The sequence below is a fragment of the Apteryx mantelli genome, chromosome 19 (assembly GCF_036417845.1).
Source record: "Apteryx mantelli isolate bAptMan1 chromosome 19, bAptMan1.hap1, whole genome shotgun sequence".
NCBI lineage: Eukaryota > Metazoa > Chordata > Aves > Apterygiformes > Apterygidae > Apteryx > Apteryx mantelli.
Window position 1 is genome coordinate 3,797,380 of NC_089996.1, and position 19,215 is coordinate 3,816,594.

The window sequence follows — 19,215 nt, forward strand, 5'->3', positions numbered from 1 at the left end:
AGTGCCAGGGGCTTTCAGAAGACAGTCTTCACCCTGCGACGGGCCGGGGCCAGGTCCTCAACCAGGATAAGCTGTTAGACCTCGGTTGAAATCAGAGCAGCTCTGACAGCTCACATCTGCTGGTGGTCTGGCCCCACACCCCATCCCAGCTATTTCAAGATGAGCAAAACGGCGTGATTGGAAATCGCTGGTTGGTCCAGTCGTCTTGGCTGCGGCGCTGGATGGCGCTGGAGGAGGCATAGCAACAGGAGAAGAATGTCCCTGTAAAAAGATAACTGTGCTTTGCCGAGGCCACAGAGCAGTAAAGTTTGTTAAAGCAATCAGTACGTGTCATAATGTTTATTTAACTGGGAGCAGGGCCGATGGAAAAGCATCACAGCTGTGGAGAAGCCCAAGAGCGCTACGGAGCGGGAAGGGAGCGTAGATTTAGTAGCCGTCTTTCCTGGTAAAAGAAAACAAGCTGCTTGATCGAGCAATCTGCGGGCCAGATAGCCAGGGAGTACCCAAGGTAGCTGCCGCCGGCTCGCTCTGCTGAAGGAGTGAGGTTAGAGTTTTATTATCTGAAGTTCACATTCAGGTTAACAGCTTGGAGGATGTGGTTGCAAGTCTAAAGGGAACAAAATTTAATTCTTCTCTAAACATATGCTCTTTCTGTTTGAAGGCAGATAACCTTTTTGGCTGTGTTATTGGCCAGTGGTAGATAGAACGATTGTGGCAGCAGAGTGATGCTTGAATTCCTCCAGCAAATAAAAGGGGAGAACTTGACACCGCAAAGTCAATGTGGGGCCAAATGCTGCTTTAGCTCATTTCCTGGGGAGCCCTAGCAAAGCGCAGCTCCAGCGCGACTCCTTCTGCAGGAGGCCAACGAAAGGAAGAAGCAGGAGGCTCTACAACTCACACAGCAATAGATGAAATCAAATACTCAGCCCAGGGCTCTGACAGTGGGATCTGTTACGCTGCAGAGTAGTGCCAAGGGATGTGGAAAAGTTGCAGGGCTTGCTGGAAAAAGATAGACTTTTTGTCCCCCCAAAACCCCTGTGACAATTAAAAGTGCTTTTGGTCAAAATTGGAAACAATGTCAGTTTGGGGTTTTTGTTTTTCATACAAAAAAAATCAAATCTGTTTGGGGAATGCAAACTTTTCCTTTGCTCCAAAGATTGTATTTTAGCTGAAGACATTTTTTTATCAAAATGGGGAAACAGTGGATGAGTTGTATTCAGGCCATCTAACACTTCGTCAGCCAATGTAGTCACAATATGTTGACTAGGGAACAATCCTGTGCTGGCTGCCTGGGCGGGAGGAGTAAGGGCTCGTTTCCCACTTCCAGGTCTCCATGTCTGCTTTGGGAATGAGTCTGTGCAGAGCGCTTCCTGCCTCAGATGCACTGAGATGGCTGCTTCCAAACCTGCTCTCTTCTTTTCTGAAAACAGACAGCCCCTGTGAGACTTCGTGCTCAGCTCGGCTCTAGCCGGGGAGTTGGCACAAGCGTTTCCTTCGGAGACCCACTGGAGCGATGGAGCAGCTCTACAACATACGTTGCTTTTCTTCTGCTCTTTTCGCTGCCTGCTCCATGGCTATCTCTGTAACAAAGTCCAGGCTTCGCAGTCGCCCTGCAGAAAAAACCCATAAAGCCCATTTCAGAGACCAAATTGCCCATAATTTACGTGCCTCTCCTCACTTTGAAACGCAAGACGGCTGATGATAACATCACGAGTGACAGCAGTGGTATCTGTTGCTGATTACAAGCTGACATTATGGTCAAGCAGAGCCATGGGGCCCATAAAAAGCTTATTCAAAGTTGCTTTTCTCCCACTTCAAACACAGGCTGGACACAATGCCAGGCATTTTCCACCTTCCCAAGGAGGGCTCCCTCTGGATTGGCCTGGCGGCTCCTTGCTCAGGAGGAGAATTGCTTAAAGAAGCAACAGAGGTTACAACAGCCTGTTCTTTGCGTGGAGCAAACTGGCCTTTTGATGATGAAATCCGTGCATCTTTCACGGAGAAAGATAATAGTCGTTTTTATTTTCATAGCACCTTCCCCCCACAGGTCCTTTAAGGCTGTCCCAAAGACTTGCCTATGCCCACAGCATGTCTGTGAAGAGTTACCATTGCCCCTTTGCAGGTGAGGCACGACACAGTGAGGTGGCATGCCTGAGGCCACACGGTGGCACAGAGGGCCAGGAGCGGGGCCAGGAGCCCTGCCCTCATCTTCCTCTGCCAGCTGCCGACCCGTCTCTTCCCTAGAGGTGGGGAGAGGACACAGAGGTGCTGACGTCTGTGTTTTTGCTCTAACCATGAGACACGCTGCCCCTAGCACTGTGCTCCAGAAAATTTGTGTTTTTTTCCAGCCCCTTGTGTTTTTCAAGCATTGCTCTCTCCTGTGCAATTCTTGCTAATGCTTGTCCTGTGGCTACTTATAGGACTTCGTTTTTTCTGCTTTCAAGGCTATCCGCTTTCATGAATGCTGAATTAAAGAAAAAGCGTTCCCTACTAGAAGTCAGTGCTTCACTTATGGCTGTGGACAGAGCAGGATCCCTCCCAGCATTTCCAGTGAAGCAGATCCCCTGCACTATAATCCCTTAGCACAAAGGCATCATCTTCGGCCCCGGCCCACATGCACCCTGTGCTCTGCTCAGTGCAGAGAGTGGCTCCAGCTAATCAGCAGTGTGCTTTCAAACTGATTAATTAAGCTGATGCAGTTCCATGCAGTGACATTATTGCCAGTTTAAACCTGCCTTGTCTCACTTCAGGCTGTAGCTCCGAGGGTGTGTAACTGAAACTGGATTATGTATGGGAAGTTAGACAAATTCCTAGAGGATGGGTGCTTCTGTGGTCATTACAAACACCAGCCCATGAGTCCCCACTCTGCTGCCAGGCTCCATACTTGACTTGATTCATAAACGCTTTCTCTAAGTGTTTGCTACTGGCCGCTAAATGTCATGGTACAGGCAACACAGGGCTTTAGCTGACCAGGATTTGCTCAGCTGGATTTACGGTTGATAGTTCACATCTCTACCAAGATAATCCACGTAACTCAAGCTGACACAGCTTCACCTTTCTTGCTGTGAAGCAGGCTGCTTCTAATGCGAAGTCGATTTGCTCACATAGATGTGGCATCAAACGGTGCAGGGTGGGAGGCAAACAGCAGTCTTTGGGGCCCAGTGTTGCTATTGCCTTTGCAAGTGAAAGCAGTGTAAACTGGGCAGCCGCTGGCATAAGAGCAGATACGAGGGAACTGCAATGCTGTCAGCAGAGAGCCGCTTTGACTGCCCATGCAAATGGGTGCAACACGCTGTTTGGATACAAGCTGTGGGCCTGCTGGCGCTTGCAAGTGGTGTTAGCCAGGGCTGCCCACCATGGAGCTGCCTCCTCCTGTCCTGCCGGGTTTGACCAGGCTGCAGGACCTGGATCTGGCCTCCGACAGGCACGGGCTGCCTCCCTGACTGGCAGGCGCTGAGCTATCACCTGAGCGTGCAAAGGGATTTGAAAGGCTCCTTGTGCTCGTCTTGTGCCTGCCTTTACGGGGATCCTGGCACCTCCATCCACTCCTTTGAAAGTTCAGGGTCACGTATCGGGGAAGCGGCAGCTCAGCCTCCGCTGCGGTCCCAGGCCACCCAGGAGGCACCTTTCACCTCAGCCCTGGCCCCTTTCTCCTCTCCCCCCGTTTATTCCCTGCTTCTATCTCTTCCATGGTCTTCAAGCCCCACTGCCATGGCTGGAGGGGCTGCGCTCGGCTCTCAGCTCTCCCCACCCAAGGCGAGCGGTAGCCAAAGGACGGTGGTGTATCAAGGATGGGGTCTGTTAGACATTTCTGCATCTCACTGCATGCAGAAAATAGTGCACAGGCCTTGCTAAAGCCTCTTTCCTATGGTGTGAAGGAAGCAGGGATGTGAAAACACTTCCTTTGCCTTCCCCATGTGCAAGGAATCACCTGTCATCCTGGCCCCAAAGCAGATCCTCATTGCTTCATTATCACTGGGAGGGTGGAGGAGAGTTCCCTTTGTCGGGATGGAGGTGGCGATGGTAGTGGTAGGAGAGCTGTACAGCGAGGCTGCTGTTCCCCCAGTGCATGACCCAGAGTGATGAAAAAAGGGACTCTGGTCCTCCTAGATGCCCTGTGGGACCTTTAGCAAATCCCATTAAAATCACTGATTAAACTCCCATTAAAATCTCCCCACTGCATTTTCTGGGCTTCAGAGCAACCCCAGCTGAATTCCTTCTTTCATCCTAAAGACAAACACACAATTGTCCCAAAGAGCTCTGTGGCACTCATGTCTCTAGTATAACCTTTAATTTTATTCTGCAGCCTTTGGCCTTGGCTGAACGCTGCTATGCAGGCAGGAAAATTGATCCAGACCACATTTGCACAGTGACGTTATGTGGCGCTCCATGTGGCTCCCCTCAGAAGCTTTCTCCGTTGTCTTCTGTGGAAAAATGGTGTCTGCACGCCCAGCATATAGAAAGAGAGACCAAAAGAAAAATAAGGCTTAGGAGACACAGCAGTCAATGAGCAAATGGGTCTTGCATTGTGAACCTGTTTCCTCTAAAGCAAAGGAGAACATTTCCCACCAAAATGTGCAAATGCCACAGCTACACAGCAGGTAGCAGGTCCAGCATAAAGAGCTCTCTACACCCTTCTCGGTGTGGGGTAAATAAAGCTCTGCTTTAAAAGGTTGCTGGCCTGAATTTTAATGCATTCATTGTGTTTCTTAGATTTGGAAGGAAAAACGGTGGAAAACAAGCTCCTTCGAGCAGATCGTAATACTGTCCCCAGCCCACAAGCCTGCCTGGGAGTAAGCCCTGGGAAGAAGACATTCCCCAGCAGTAGCTCATTGTATTTCAGTGGTTTGAGCTCTGCTGGCAAAGAGAATTTTGCAAGGCTCCTGCTGCCCCAGCATCCTGTAAGGAGTTTGCAGATCTCTGGTGCCTCTTCGGAGGTGTTCAGAACAGGCTGGGAAAGGCAGTTGCATCAGAAATTTGGAAGCTGAAGCCATAAAGCCTGGCAGAGACTTTGCTACTACATGTAAGGGTGGGAAAGCGCTGAGTTATCATGAGGTGCTCTGGTGAGGAAAGGAGAGGAGGCTTGCCAGCAAAATGCAGGCAGTGTGCAAATCTCCTGGGCTGCCCATGTGCAGCCTGTCGGGCAGACAGGGCTGCCCATCACGACAGAGAGGAGCACGGCAGGGTGGGCTCCCAGTAAGAGCTGAACCATCCTGGAGGCCTTCTCCAGTTCCAGGGGAGGTCACTGTACAAGCACTGCAAGATTTGGTGTGAGATTTGTTTGGTTCATGCAGTTCATAATTAATGGTTCATTGGCAGCTGAGTTCTGCGGATAAACTTTATCCTTCCAAAGAAGGACGGATGGAGTTTGGTGCTTTGGGTTCATTTGGCGTAAATCACACATTGGTTCATTATCTCCTCAAACTCTAACACGGAAACTGATGACTTGGACTAACTCCACCCTGGGAGCTTTTGCCTCGACAGCAGTGTTGGTTGGGGTGTGGAGCCTTGGGTTTCTTTGGTGGCATTTCTAGATTGACTAAGAGCTCTGACAGACAAATTCTGTTGAATCCTTTTTTGCAGATGTTGAAGACATCGCTTTCCTTAGGTGCCCATCTCACTGGGCTTCTTGGAGGATGTTTTGTTTTCAAAGATGCTGCTCAAACCATGTGAGAGCTGAGTGTGTGGGGAGGGTTAGATGCTGTGGGTGAAGCTGTGGCACCTTGGGATAGTTTCTCTTTGCCTGTGGACTTGTCTCTCCTTCTGGAGCTGCTGGATAAAGAGAAAGTCCAGGCAACAGAAAACAGTGCAGCTGACAATGAGGGCTTTGCTCTGCTCATGTTTTGTTTTGTTTGTTTCCACTTTACTTTGCGGCTTGTCAAACACTGAAAAACCTGAGTTTTTTTTTTTTTTTAAATATGGCCAGTATTAAGCAGCTCTTGCTCTCTTGCTGTTCCCCACCCCAGAAGCCTGCTGAGTGCAATGGGAAGAGGCAAGAGTAGTAAATAAAGGCCCATGGTCATTTTTCACCTGGTTTAGGCCTGGAGAGCAGTTAGTCTTGCAGGACAGCAGCCTCCCTTTGCTGGCTCCATGGAAGTGCTGCTCCACTTGGGTCACGGACTACCCCTCTGCGGGGGTTACAAAGCCAACATAAGTGGCTAGAAGACTTGACCCTGTACCCGTGAGAGGCAGAGCAAAGAAACTAAGGTGTTTGCTTGCTTCTGTGCAATGATTGGAGATATATTATATGACTCTCCTGGGTGACCTCTGGAAGCAAGGTTTTTTTTTCTTCCCTGCTGATAAAGCATTTTTAGCATGTGCCAAACTTGTGTTCCCTGTGCACCTCCCAAGAAGCCGGTCTTCCCCTTCACTACCATGAAAGTGCTTCTTTTCTCAGACCGCCTCTACCCCTGTGGGCAGCAAATGCTAATACATATGCATGTGTGTGCACACCTGTGTGCACTAGAGGAGTGGTGGAGGGAGCGGAGCGGGCAGTCTGCAGAGCCCTGGTGCTCCCTGACAGGTTCCTGCTCTGCTCAGAAGAGGCTGGTCCAGGGATGCGTTAACTCTGCAGCAGTGCAGAGATGCAACACCCTTGGCAAAGCAAGAGGGGTTGAGCTGCACAACCATGGCTGCTTGACCAAGGACTTGCATGAAGAGTGATTTTTCTGCCCTTGTGTGTTTGCTCTCTGAAGGAGACACTTGGGGCAGCCAGCTCTGGCAACTGGGAGTTGAGGAAAGGTTCTTCTTGGCTCTGATTTTGACTCTGGCTGAGCTCAGGTGGAGGTCTGGGCCTTGGTTAGCCTGTTGCTGAAACAGGAGAGCTGCCACACCAGCTAGAAGGCTTGGTGAAACCTTGCTTTGTGGCCCTCAAAGCCTCTGGCCCAAGATCGCTTTGGGAGCATGCAGTGTATTTAATTCGCAAACCAGAGCAGGGCTCATAGCTCACCGGAGTGGTGGTGCAGGATGAATTCCTTCCAGCCCAGGTGACTGGAACGGCTCTGCTTTTTGTCCTGAAATGCATCTCTAGCTGTGGTTTATCATTTTCCTGCTCTACCCCCATCCAGCTTGTTGGGGTGGGAATTTTGCTTTGTGAACATCTTTGCTGGATGTTTGAGAAAGCTTAAAATGTCAGATTGACCTTTTGAGGTTTTTCTTTTCTTGTTGAAGAAGGTTTCTATACAATTCATGTCATGAATCAATCCAACGGGGTGCAATTTTCTGCACCAGTTAAATAAAAGATCGTTAAACCTAACAAATGTTTCCCAGCTTGCCTGCACTTTCACGCAATGTTCGACTATAAATGTGAACTGTGCTTATAACAACATAAACAATATGCTACTCAAAAGCAGGAGACACTATATACCTCTCCTCATTTTATTTTTTAAGCTGCCTGAGAAATATATACACACATTCCTAATGTGTTTACTTAAGCAGGAAGCAGAGGAATAGTTTGAGATAATGTTTCAGCCTATTGTGAGTTATATGCTCTGCAAAGATTGTTTCCTTTATGCAGTAATTTTTCAAGCGCAGAGAGAAAAAGCTGAAAAATCTTGTCAATTCCTTAATTGTAGAACTGATTCACAAGAATTTCCACTGCATTTCCCTCTCAAAATGTGACATTCGAGACCACTGATAAGGGAAGGACGAGATTAAATGGTCCTAATTCTTTTCATATATTATGGTGACTAATTCCTCTTGCTATCAGCACTCGCTTATGTTCAGCTGCCTGGTTTGTTGCTTATTTCCCCTGGTCATGGGGAGATCTGAGGGGTGATAGGAGTTTGAAGGTCTGGAGAAGGAGGGCATCAATTTAAAGGAGGAAGATGCCTAAATTGTAGCCAAAGCTTATTCTGGATTTGGTCGTAGGGTCATATCCTATACTTATGTTTTTTTTTTCTCTCCCCCCCCCCCCAAATACTTCTCCATTGACATCACCACTGAAGTGGGACATGGGAGCAAATCTTAAATGATGCAAAACTTCAATGCTGGCAGCTGGTGAAGCCCCATCTCTGGTGGGGTGACCAGTGCAAGGCAGAGCTTTACAGATATCATCAGGAGCCTTTCTATAGGCTTGGAAAAGGACTGGATAAGGCTTCCCTAGCTGAGGGAAACTGCCCAGTATTGGGCAAATGACCCTCTCTGCACAAGCCTGCCTGCAAGGGAGAGGGTGAATTGGGAGTTGGTCCACGTGTGTCTGTCCCTGGCCAGAGGGACTGGCTGTTATTGCTATGTCCTCTCAGTGGCTGTGCTCGTGTGCAGTTAGGTTTAGGGAAACCCTTCTCCCATCCGTCTTGCAATGCTCTTGTGTGATGTGCTCCCCGGGCCGGGGGGGGGGGGGAATGTCTCCAAGAGCCTGCTCAGCCCAGGCTTGCTCCTGCCTTTGTGCCGTCCCTGGCATGCAGCAAGGGCCCAAGACGAGGACTTCACGCCAAAAATTCACGGCCTGGCTGACATGGCTGAGGGCAACTCACTGGAGCCAAGTCCTGCCCTCGGCCACGCTTGAGCACCCGCGGTGAATGCGTTCGGTCTCCAGGAGGTCGGTCAGGACAGAAGTATTTGGCCTTTTGTCCGCCGCTCCCCTCGTGAGGCAGCGGGTGGAGGAATCTGCGAAGCCTTCGGGCTTTGCTGGTTCATCGTTGGCCATTGGGTGCTGAAAAGCGAGGAGATAAAGGCAAAGTGTTTAACTTGTGAGGTGATTAGAGGGGATACAAACAGCCTGGCGGGTGCGTATTCTTCCTTCTCTTCACCCGGTGCGTGTCTGGGCTGGCGCCATGGGAACCGGTGGTGACCACCGTCTGTGCCCATGGCAACGGCGCCTCGCGTTGTCCCTTCCCCATCGGCGTGAGGCGAGCGCAACAGGGCTGCTGCGGTGGCTGGAGACCACAGTGAAGGCAAAGACCAGCAGCTTTGCGCTCCTGGTGTCAGGAGTAAATTAAAGCTGGGTAAAGAACGAGGGTGTGCTGGAGGTTTCCCCAGGCTGGGCTCCCGTCTTGAATCAATGGGGACATGCAAAGCTGAGGGGCAGCTTTGTGGGGCGCCCTAAATCTGATGGACAGCTCTCTGATAGGCCGATAAAAGGCAAGGATGTATAAGGAAATAATTGTGATGGGGGCCAGAGTCAAATTAAAGCAGTGGGTTGTTGGTCAGAAGTGAAAAGAAGAGCCCGGCCTGAGAAAAGACATCTGAGAGCAAACAGATGGGATGATTTCTGACCCTCATGCTGGCTTGACCATGAAAGGGAGATGTTTCGGACCTGGTGGGAACTGGGAGGCCAATGGGCTGGGACGGCCTCTGCGGCCTGAACCTGGTCCTCCGCTTGCTGAGTGTGGCTCCTCCTGAAGGCGCCTGCTCCAACCCATCTCTCATCGGCTGGGAAATTCGGTGCTTTCAGCTAGTCCTTCAGCACCCAGCAAGGTCCACAGGATGCAAACGTCAGGGCTGCAGTCAGTGGGGCGATCTCCAAGGAAAGCGTATGGCAGCCTGGTTTGTGACTGGCGGGCCAGCCTCACGGGTCGAGTTCTGTGGGCTCACCACTCCTCTCCTGGCTTACCTAGAACGTGTCTGCTAGCTGCTTTTGCAAGAGTGGACCTGAGCCAGAAGCACTTCATGACACCCCCTGGGCCTCCTCTCCCATCCAGCTGCCATCCTGGTTTGGAAAACTGCTTTATCTCAGTCCCCAGCATGCTGCTGCTCGGGGTGCAAAGTCATTTTGCTTTGCCTTGATGTGGTGCAAATACAGCAACTGGCGCAGTGACCTGGGCTCGGTGCTGCTCTAAGTGCGAGTCCCAGCGGGGGTTGCGCAGCCCGTACACATGCAGCCTCCTAACAAGCAGGATTTGCTGTCAGCATCGGTGTGAGCCGCTGGGCGCAGAGGAAGTGTCCTTTTTCCGGCTGCCCTGTAGACGCTGACCTTGCCGAGGGGACGCGGGCTGGCTTGCGGGAGCCGAGTAACTGACACTGGGTGCACCAAGTGCACAGCCGCTCTCATTAGGGCTGTTTGGTTTTTGCAGTGAACTGTGTGTCACACTGAAAACTGATATGGGAGAGAGGAAAATAGCGTCCTTTCTCCCCACCCTGCGCTCCCTCATGGAAATGAAGGGGCTGCAGATATTTACTTGCAAAGAGATACGGGCAACTTGGTGAAATAAAAAAGGAGCTGTTAAAGAAGTAAAAAGCCCCAAAGAGCGAGAATAAGTAGGGGTTTTATTCTTTTTCTGCTTTGACGAAGCACAGATATGAGTCTAGCAGTAAGGGACATGTCTGTGCTGTGCCTGAAAGACAAGATGGCCCGGCCCGTGCTGCAGCGCGGAGCTGAGCCTGGCCTTGCTGGCAGGTGGACAAGTTGCCTAAATCACTCTGCTGTTAATTGACAGCCTTGTAATCCCATTGAAATTGCTGGTGAATGGACGGAAAAAGTTGGAGCTGTGGTTTGGATAAGTACCCAGATTTCCTGCTCCTTACAGGAATGTTAGAGTTGGCAAAGCTGAGCTGGAAACATCGCGAGAAATGGACCCTCTCCAAAGACTTCTGATGCTCTGCGCCGCTTCTCTGATCACGGCGAGGAAAGTGCAGAGGTTGTGAAAATGAAAACTGCCAATACCTCCGTTTGTTTCTTTCTTCACTTGTAAATGTGCTCAGTCTGAGTTTTATGTGAAGCATCTTTCTGTATCCATGCCAACTTGTGCAGAACAGTGGTACCATGGTAAACTAAAAACAAGATAAAATTAAACATAGGAGTGACCTGCAGCAAGCTGAAATGACTTTGGCTATTGAGCTCACCCCTTTTTTTAATGGCATGTGTGTCCAGCACCTGGCAGAATTGAACAGGGCAGTGGATTCGTGTGTGTATTTATAAACTATATATATATATATTTACACTTGATTTATTCTAGCACCTGACTTGCACCTAGATCCATTGTGTTAATGTACTTGAAGCACACAGTGTCTAATCAACGACAAAGCTCAGTGGAAAATCTATGCATTTGTTCTCTTCATTTTACTTGTTTGGAATTAGTCTAGATCACCCTTTAAAAGACCATTTTGGTTGAATTCTTCTCTCTCCATCCCCTACCTGCTCTCTCCTCCAGGATGGCTGTTTCTGCCTTTGCTTGGAGGTGCTGCTGCCTCGGAAAGGAGCCACAACCAGTGCTGTGATAAACTATATCTTGTGTTTGTTTAGTGCAAAGCATCACACCGTTCCCAGCTGTACTGTTGTTCTTGGCTTGAACATTTCTTGCTGTTTTCTAATTTGAATCCAAGCCCTGGTTCCCAGACTACTGCGAGGGCCTGTTCAGCCCTGGTGCGTGCCAGCCAGACGGGTCCAGCCCTTGGCCCCGGCCCAGTCTTGCAGAGTGGAGCCTTGGTTTTTAAAATGGTCATTGCAGCTCTTTGGTTAGAGTATCAAAGTCCTGGGTGTTTAGGGAGACAGCATGAGGTAGGGCGAGGCAAGGGACTGACGGTCAATATTTCATTATATTACCTTGGTGCTGCAACGAGCATCCTGCACGGGCCCATTGCTTGCCTGTCTGTGCCTGGGACGATGCTGGTAAGATGAGGGCGATAACCCTGATCTGTTGTATGGGAATAAAGCAATGGTGAAGGGGTTATGTCTCAGCAGTGCTAGAACCAGGGTGAAAAAACTCTGTCTCATTTTCCACTGATCTTCAAAAGCTCTTCACTTTCCATGTGTGTATAAACACATATGAAAGCACATAAGTCTTTGCAGCTCTCAAAACAAACTATAAATCCACACCTTGATGTGGAATCAATGCTTAAGTTATGTCAGCTGGATTTTAAACATATTTCTAAGCCTAATAAAGGGAAAAGCTTATAGTAAAAATGTGCTGCCCTCAGCAGGCAGCACCTGCCGGGCTGCGGACTGCTTAGACTAGTTCTGTGCAATAAATCTCTGCATGCGGAGAGGCTCAAGTAAAGAAAACGATTATTTTATTTTAACTCACTGTTTGCAACAGCCCTTGGTATGATTTTCCTAGGGCCCTTTACAGGTGCAGGAGTGAGTGTCTGAGGGAGAGAACTATCGGGAATGGAAAAATGGTACTTGATTTGGCATAGGCAAAGGCAAAACCTGGGACTAAGAGAGGACTGTATTGCTGTAGCAGCTGAGCCAGGCAGGTCTGCCAGTCTGGAGGAGGACTAAGGGTGTTTCTGGCACCTGGTTTTCAAAACTCTGGATTCTTCCATGGAAACATAGTTTCTGCTATTGAGTGTCCCATTCACACTTTATTTTAGTCATTCATTAATGTTTCAGGTGAACCCAGGTTTTCCATAGTAGCTGGCCAGATCAGGTTTTATAAATGCTGCTCCAGATGATTTAGTGTGAAGGAAACTGTGGGCTTTGCCCAAATGAAAGAAAACAGTGTTATATGTTGATGGAATAAACCTGGAAAAAATGATGAGGAGCTGCAGTCACCGCCAGACTCATCAAATCACCTGAAACTCGGAAAAAGCACCAAAAACTTAAGCTCCTTTGAAATCCTGCTAATGTTAAGTTTATGTTGGACGCAGAGCAACTTTCTAGCTGGAAATTAAATTTAGCATATGTGGAGGAATGGGGTAGTCATGGGGTGCAGGTCAGGCATGAGTTTTCTTCTTTATTTTTGAAGAGCTCTGTTTCTGTTCTTAAATTGCTTGTCCTGTGCTAGTTAGAGCAAAGCCCTGGAGACAATCTGCACCTGCTGACACCTATTTATCCTGTGCGATTTACATGTCAAAACTGAATGTAGTCTCTTGTGTGTGTGTTCCCTAGGTTAACTCTAGATTTATGCCAGAAAGATGCATTAAATCCTTTGATATCTTTTGGGTTTCTAGTCAAGATGGTGATGAATCTAGGCATGTAGACTTATTTTTTCATGGTGCAAATTGCTGTCACTCGTCCTGATTAAAACCAAAGAAACTCCAACAAAACTAATCTGAATTTATATGAAATTGGATATTTCCAAGTCCGCTAGTTTAGTTCTGAGGTATACAGGGACAGGAAAAGGACTTAGATCACTTGTATAGGATCTATATAAATCAGCGTTTTGCATTCTTGGGCTTCTGCAGCCACTGCCAGCCTGCAAGCCCCATTTTCACGGCTATGCTGATGTCACTGTTGCTGCACACGCAAGGACATAAGCAAAGGCCACGTTCATTATGAATTCCACCCAGGACTCCAGTGAAAGACCAGCACTTGCCAAGCAGAAGAGGATGAGATCACTGCCCAAATTCTTTACATTCTGTCTTCTGCGAAGGATTCCCAAGCAATGAGAGGAAAACTGTAGCAATAACGAATAAGTGAAAAACTCTAAATGGCTGTGGATCTGATCCCCCCGCCAGTGCAGAACACGGGTAGAATAAGCTGTTAAATTAGGCTGTGCCTTGGTGGAGGCTGCATAAGCCCTGCAGGCAGCTCTGTTGTTCATTAGAGGTGTTTATACAGGGAGCTGCAAAGGCCCTGGCCCCAGCCTGTTAGGGCTCCCGGTGGTATCCATGCTGCAGGCCACATGATGGGGAAGTCTTGGAGCTGCTCTGAAGCTCTGCCATCCACTCTGTGGCTTATTAACCATAAAATAAAGTAATTCTGTGAGTATTGAAACTCCTAGAGCTTGGTTTCCCATTGATTGGTGTCTGGTGGCTCATTGAAGTTTTATTAATTGTGTTAAAACTGTAGCATGAGTTTTTTCCCCCCTTGGACACTAGAAGGTCCAGATAAGTAAATGTTGACTGTGTAGATTCTCTGGGATATGACAGTCCTGACTGAAGTTTCCCCCCACCCCCTCTTCCTCTCTCTCCCCTTGGTTGAAGCATCCCTAACCTCCTTTACCCCTGCCCCTAGGGATTTTTCTGCTGTGTGAAGGATTGATTTCTATGCTAGCACATTTCTTTCACTGGGATCATTAACGGAGCTTTTTCCCTTCTACCCACTTTCCTGCTCTTGCAAAACTTGCAGGAACTTAATATCTCTGTGATCTCTACCCCCTTGTCAAAAGTGGATAACATACTTGAGCACTGGATACAATAAAACATGCACATGCATACTGCATGAGTCTATAAACATTATTTCATTTGGAAAGCAGGATAAAAAAGACCCTAGTAACAAATCAGAAACCATGCAATTAATGAGCAAAGCCAAAGAGCCTTTGTTTTGCTCACGGCTATTCTGTGAGCAAAGGCTGTCTGTATTTGACAATTACGTTATTTGCTGCTGTTTATTCTTTTATTTCTAATATGTGAGACTTCATAGTTTTTTCCATAGATATGAAGACCAAAAGGGACTTTAAATCATCCAGGCTGTTACCTCCGGTACAACACAGGTCAGCAAATTTCAACCCTTATTGAACCCAATAACTTGCATTTGACAAAATTCTCTCTTCCAAAAACCCATCCAGTCTTGATTTAAAGTCAAGAGATGGTAGCTGCCTTGGGAATCTCTAGAAAAATAAGGCTTCTGAAGCTGCCTTAGTGTTTAATTTTATCCTCCGGAGAGGAGAGGAAGAAACCCTAGTTTGTTTTAAAGAACTCAGCAGCTCTAGTTTATGACCTTGTGCCGCTAGTATTATCCTCCAGCGTTTATCAGCCTTCTCCTGATCGGCCTTTGCTCTGGGTGTTTGTTATTCTGGGCACTTAACGTTGTGGGAGATGCCAGGTAAGTAAAAGCATGGTGGGTCTGGAGTATTCAAGAGACAATGACAGGTCTTTCTCCCCCCCCCCCCCCCCCCCCCCTGTTTTTATATGACACAAATGGGCACAGCAAGAGCTATGTGAGCACCTTTGTGCTGGGGCACTTGCACCTCTGTAAGGTCTGCAGGCCCCTCCAGCTCGGTTCCCTTGTTCTTCAGGAAAAGTTTCAGCCCTCTGCCTTGCTCCCTGTCCTTGGGGGACTCTTATCTGCTCAGATCTGAGCTGAGGCCATGACTTCTTTCAGGGAGGTTCCCCAAACAACTGCCAGATGGCAATTGCATTCAGTTCCTCCAGTTGGGCTGGCTTTGAACCACTGACAACAGGGTAATAACTGCATATTGCTATTCTTTAAACCAGCCAAATTCTGAGTTGGACTTTCTTCCTTCCTTGTCCAAATGTTTGAATAAGTGAAGCCAAGTTTTCTGTTTTTGTGAAATAATATTGCCTTGATTCATTTAGATGTTAAATAAACATGTAAAATAAACGGACTGTGAAGTAGGGCTGAATGCGAAGCTGAATTCCCATGATCCTTGGCTTCCAAGGATCGGGTCTCCTGACCTCCTCTGTGGCAGGGCAGGATGCCGCTGGTTCTCTGCGCCTTTCAAAGACAGATATGCTGTTGTCGGTTTTCCAGTTCCATGATTTTACAGGGAGGAGGGTTCAGGACAAGTGAGACTGAGAAAGACCTCCAGGGAGCATTCAGCTCCTCCTGAAGCCAAAGGTGCTGTGTCATTCGTGATGGTGACCACCATGTTCTTACAGAGGGGGTTCCTCACTGTCCTTGCAGTGGGAATGCCTTTCTTAACAGCTATCCTGAACCTCCCTTGCTGCAACCTTCGCTACTACTGCTTGCCCATTCTGGAGTAAACCCTTGGTCTCTTGTCACAGCTCTCTCTTATATGCTTGAACATTGTTATCATGTTTCCCCTTGGTCCCCTCTCTCTCAAAAGCCAGAAAATCCAGTGATTAGTCACTTTTCTTGGGATGTGCAGCAGTTAAATAAATGAAGGTTTGGAAAACTCTCTCTTGACTCTACCCCAGACCTGCCACAGCGACCTTGGGCAAGTTCTTCCACCTTGGTTTGGCCCTTTCAGTTTTGTCTGCTTGTCAATGCTCATGTTTTCTGGGATTCCTTCTCTCTGGGTGCAGGTCCCTGCTTTCCAAGTGGGACACTTCATATTGGAATACATGATTAAAAATAGTGGGTTTTGTTGTTTTGGCGCCACTTTCACCTCTCCCTGGACTCTTGTTCCCCTTAAGTAAACAAACGCCCCAAAGATTAATGAGATGGAGCCGACAGTGAAACAAAGCAATCTCCTTCCTGCATCTCTGCCTGCCCTCTGTTGGGGCTGTGCGTGATGGTGGTGTTCTCCTTCTCCTCCTTGGAGTAAGGTTCATGTCTCCATATGCTTCCCAAAGCCTTGGGCTGTGAGGGTGCTTTAGAAATAAATCATTCTATCACCCAATTGCTGTAGTGTTTAATTGCTCCTTACCTGATGGAGATGTTGGGAAACAAACAGGAGGGATTCCAGCAATTCCTCCTGGTGTCTGGCTGTTTGAACCACATTGTATGCCTTGTGCTTCAGTCCTTCTACCACCCTCCCAACATTTGTCTGTGTCTCTTACTTCCAGTCTAGTATTGCTCCCTACTAAACACTGGGTTCTGCTGATGTTTAGGTCCATTAATACTTATAAATAGGAATGGTAACTGCAAAACAGGAGGGAATGGTGTGCACTTGCTGAGTGCTACAGTTTTGAAGAAAAAAGCTGGAACTAATGGACATTTCCCCCTTCCCCCCAAGCATATAGGAATTTCAAGCTATCAAGTAGGAATATATTCAAGTATGTGAATGGCTAAATATATTTTAGCTCTGATAAATGAGCAGCATGAAACATGAATCTCTACCTTCCCCTATGCTGTCCATGCATCATGTTCTCTTGCAGCTGACTGTGCTCTAGGGAATGGGCAAGTGTAGGCATGTTTAATTTCGTGACCTCACACAAACCAATTACTCCATTTACAAGCAGCATTATGGTGTGCTGAGTCAAAAGCCAGTTTTACAGCATTTTGACACCAGGAATTAATGTTTCGTTGTTTTTTTTTTCTTTTCTTCCCCCTCCCTCTCCCCCCTCTCCAGAAAGGAACTGTCATTCATCCTTTCCGTTCTCTAAAGCTATTAGATGCATCTGTCCTGCCTTTCCTGATGTACCTCCATGAACTCCTCTGCAGGTTTAGGCTGGTATATACTGAGAGAACTTGCGTTAGACTTCTTTCTCATCAGTTTAGTAATGAATAAAGTTTCCTTCTTTTAAAGAGAAAGGCTGGTGTTGTCATAGGAACGTGAGGGTGTTATGTCTCTAATCCTCCTGGAATTCCAGGAGCACCCAACACTCTGAGGTGCCTTTCAAAGTCCCAGGTACCGAGTCTAGTGTTTGCTGAGGCACTGGAAAGTTCAGAGGATTATCCAAGGTTTATCCAAATGCATTAGAAATTCTTGGTCTTGATTGAGCTCTGGAAACTTCTCATGACTTGCGTCTAATTTTGTGATTTCTACCACTCTTAGGTTTTGCTAGAGTGGAGGCATGAGGAGAACAGATTCTCTTGTGGTATAACAACTTCAGGTACATGCCAAAGCCAACAAAATGCAGCATGTGCAAAACGGCTTAAATAAAGCATGGCAAAAAAAGTGTTAGCTCGATGTTTTCAAACCTCAGGAAAGGGTTGGCTTGAGCCTGGCTGGCTCAGCTTTGCGCTGGTTGCTTCATCTGCTGAATCTAAGACCATATGGCTCTGCTGATGCCAGGAACCAAACCCTGATCTTGGAGTGTGGTTGCCACTAGTGGTAGTGGGGCCTGCTAAGCTGTGCTGAGAACCTCCTGTTTCTCCTGCGAGGGAGGGACAGGAGATTGCTTGAATTTTGTCCAATTCATAAGGTCAGATCCAAACTTGGAGTTTGTTTAGCTTGGGTGTTTCTGCTTCCAACCTTCTATCAAAGCAGCAGAAGTGGGGCTGGGTTCCTCCTCAGAGCACACAAAGTGATTATGCACTAGCTCACTGGGTTATTTCAACCCACTGGTTTGCTGCTGTGAAGGCCGGGGAGCCTACACACCAGACCACACTTGCTTTGGCCAAATGGGACAGCTATCAGAGCAACCTCAGTTTTCCAAAAGCCCCAGCTGTTTCTGTAACTGTGTGAGGAATGTGTGCTGACAATAATTTGATCTAATTATCATCCTTCAGTCTATGGTTGTCATTCCAGCGTTTTGGCTTACTTGTGCCATTCCCTGCATGTTTGGAGTGACCGTAGGACAGGTTGCAATAGGAAGGTGAACGCAGAAGGACTTTCCCTGGTCCAGCAAATCTTGTCAAACCCTAGGGCAGGCCGAGGAAAACTGCTTCCTTCCTGCATGCTCGCCATATTAGAGGTAGCTCATTAACCCATTAGCCCTCTGATTTCGCTGGGAGCTGCAGAGCTGTCACTTCCTCCCCTCCCCTGTGAGGTAGGAGAAATTCATGCGGAGTTAAGCGTGTGCAGCTGAGAGGATGCCAGTTGCTGGAGGTGGGGACTGAACTGTTATCTTTGCTAACTGAGAGTTATTTTTGACTCTGTCCTGCAATTTGATTCTCCTTCCTATTCGATGGTGGGAGGGGGGTTGGGGGTTATGTAACTGTTCTTGTTCAGTTCCATTTTGGGCGATGGCGAATCTGTTTGTTCCTGGCCTGGAATGAATAGAGGCCCCTAAACAAACAGGAGGGTGAAGCAAAGGAGGGACTGTCCGTTTGGAACAGCCAGCTTCCAGGGGCCATGGGACATGCTGTATTTTCTTATTGCTTTCTGTTTGGAGACTCCAAGAGCCTTTCCACCCATACAACACCTGTCTGAAGGAAGCTAATATTACCATAGCCAGCTCATGGAGAGGGGACGTGAGGCATAAAAAGATGAGGAAGCTTTGAATGCAAGACCAAATGTCCATGTAGGAAAGGGAAGGGGAGAAGGCAACCATGTTTGGCAGTGAAGAATGACATGGTGGTAAGGGACATGCTATCTTTAGGAAGGCAAAGTACCTATTAAAGTCAGTAGGAGTCTTTCTTGGGTCTGGGACTACTGAGTTTGGCCCCATAAATATTCATATTGTTGGTTTTGTGGTTTCAACCATGGTCCCTTCTTAAAATAAAAACTTTCTTAAAACAAACAAGAACTCCCTCTCCACAGGCGCCCTGCTCCCTGTCTTGCCTCTTCAAGTGCAGTGAAAGGCTTTCAGTCTTGGCCTGGGCCCTCCCCCCTGCTGCTGTACAGCACAACTCCCCTGTCAGCAGCACATTGTTCTCATTGACTTTTATTATTTCATGGGCTAAATTACTATGTGCTTTGATCTCCTGTTGGCCCCTTTGTTCAGAAAGGGGGGAAAAGTTGACTTCTTTTGCATGTGCCTCACTCTTGCAGAAAGGTCAGGTTATGAAAGGAGATAACATGCCAGGGAGGGACTAGGAGGTTTTGGAAGTCTTAGGTAGAGAAAACACTCTAGATATAT

The 19,215-nt window shown here is 47.9% G+C and overlaps 1 long non-coding RNA gene across 1 annotated transcript in view; it reads left to right on the forward strand.

The window, feature by feature from the left end:
* The first annotated feature begins 491 nt into the window (after window positions 1-491).
* LOC106499388 (uncharacterized) overlaps window positions 492-19,215 on the forward strand; it is a 73,681-nt gene continuing 54,957 nt past the window's right edge. The window contains exon 1 of the long non-coding RNA XR_001295166.2: window positions 492-544. This is a non-coding gene — a long non-coding RNA (uncharacterized lncRNA). The remainder of the gene's footprint in view (window positions 545-19,215) is intronic.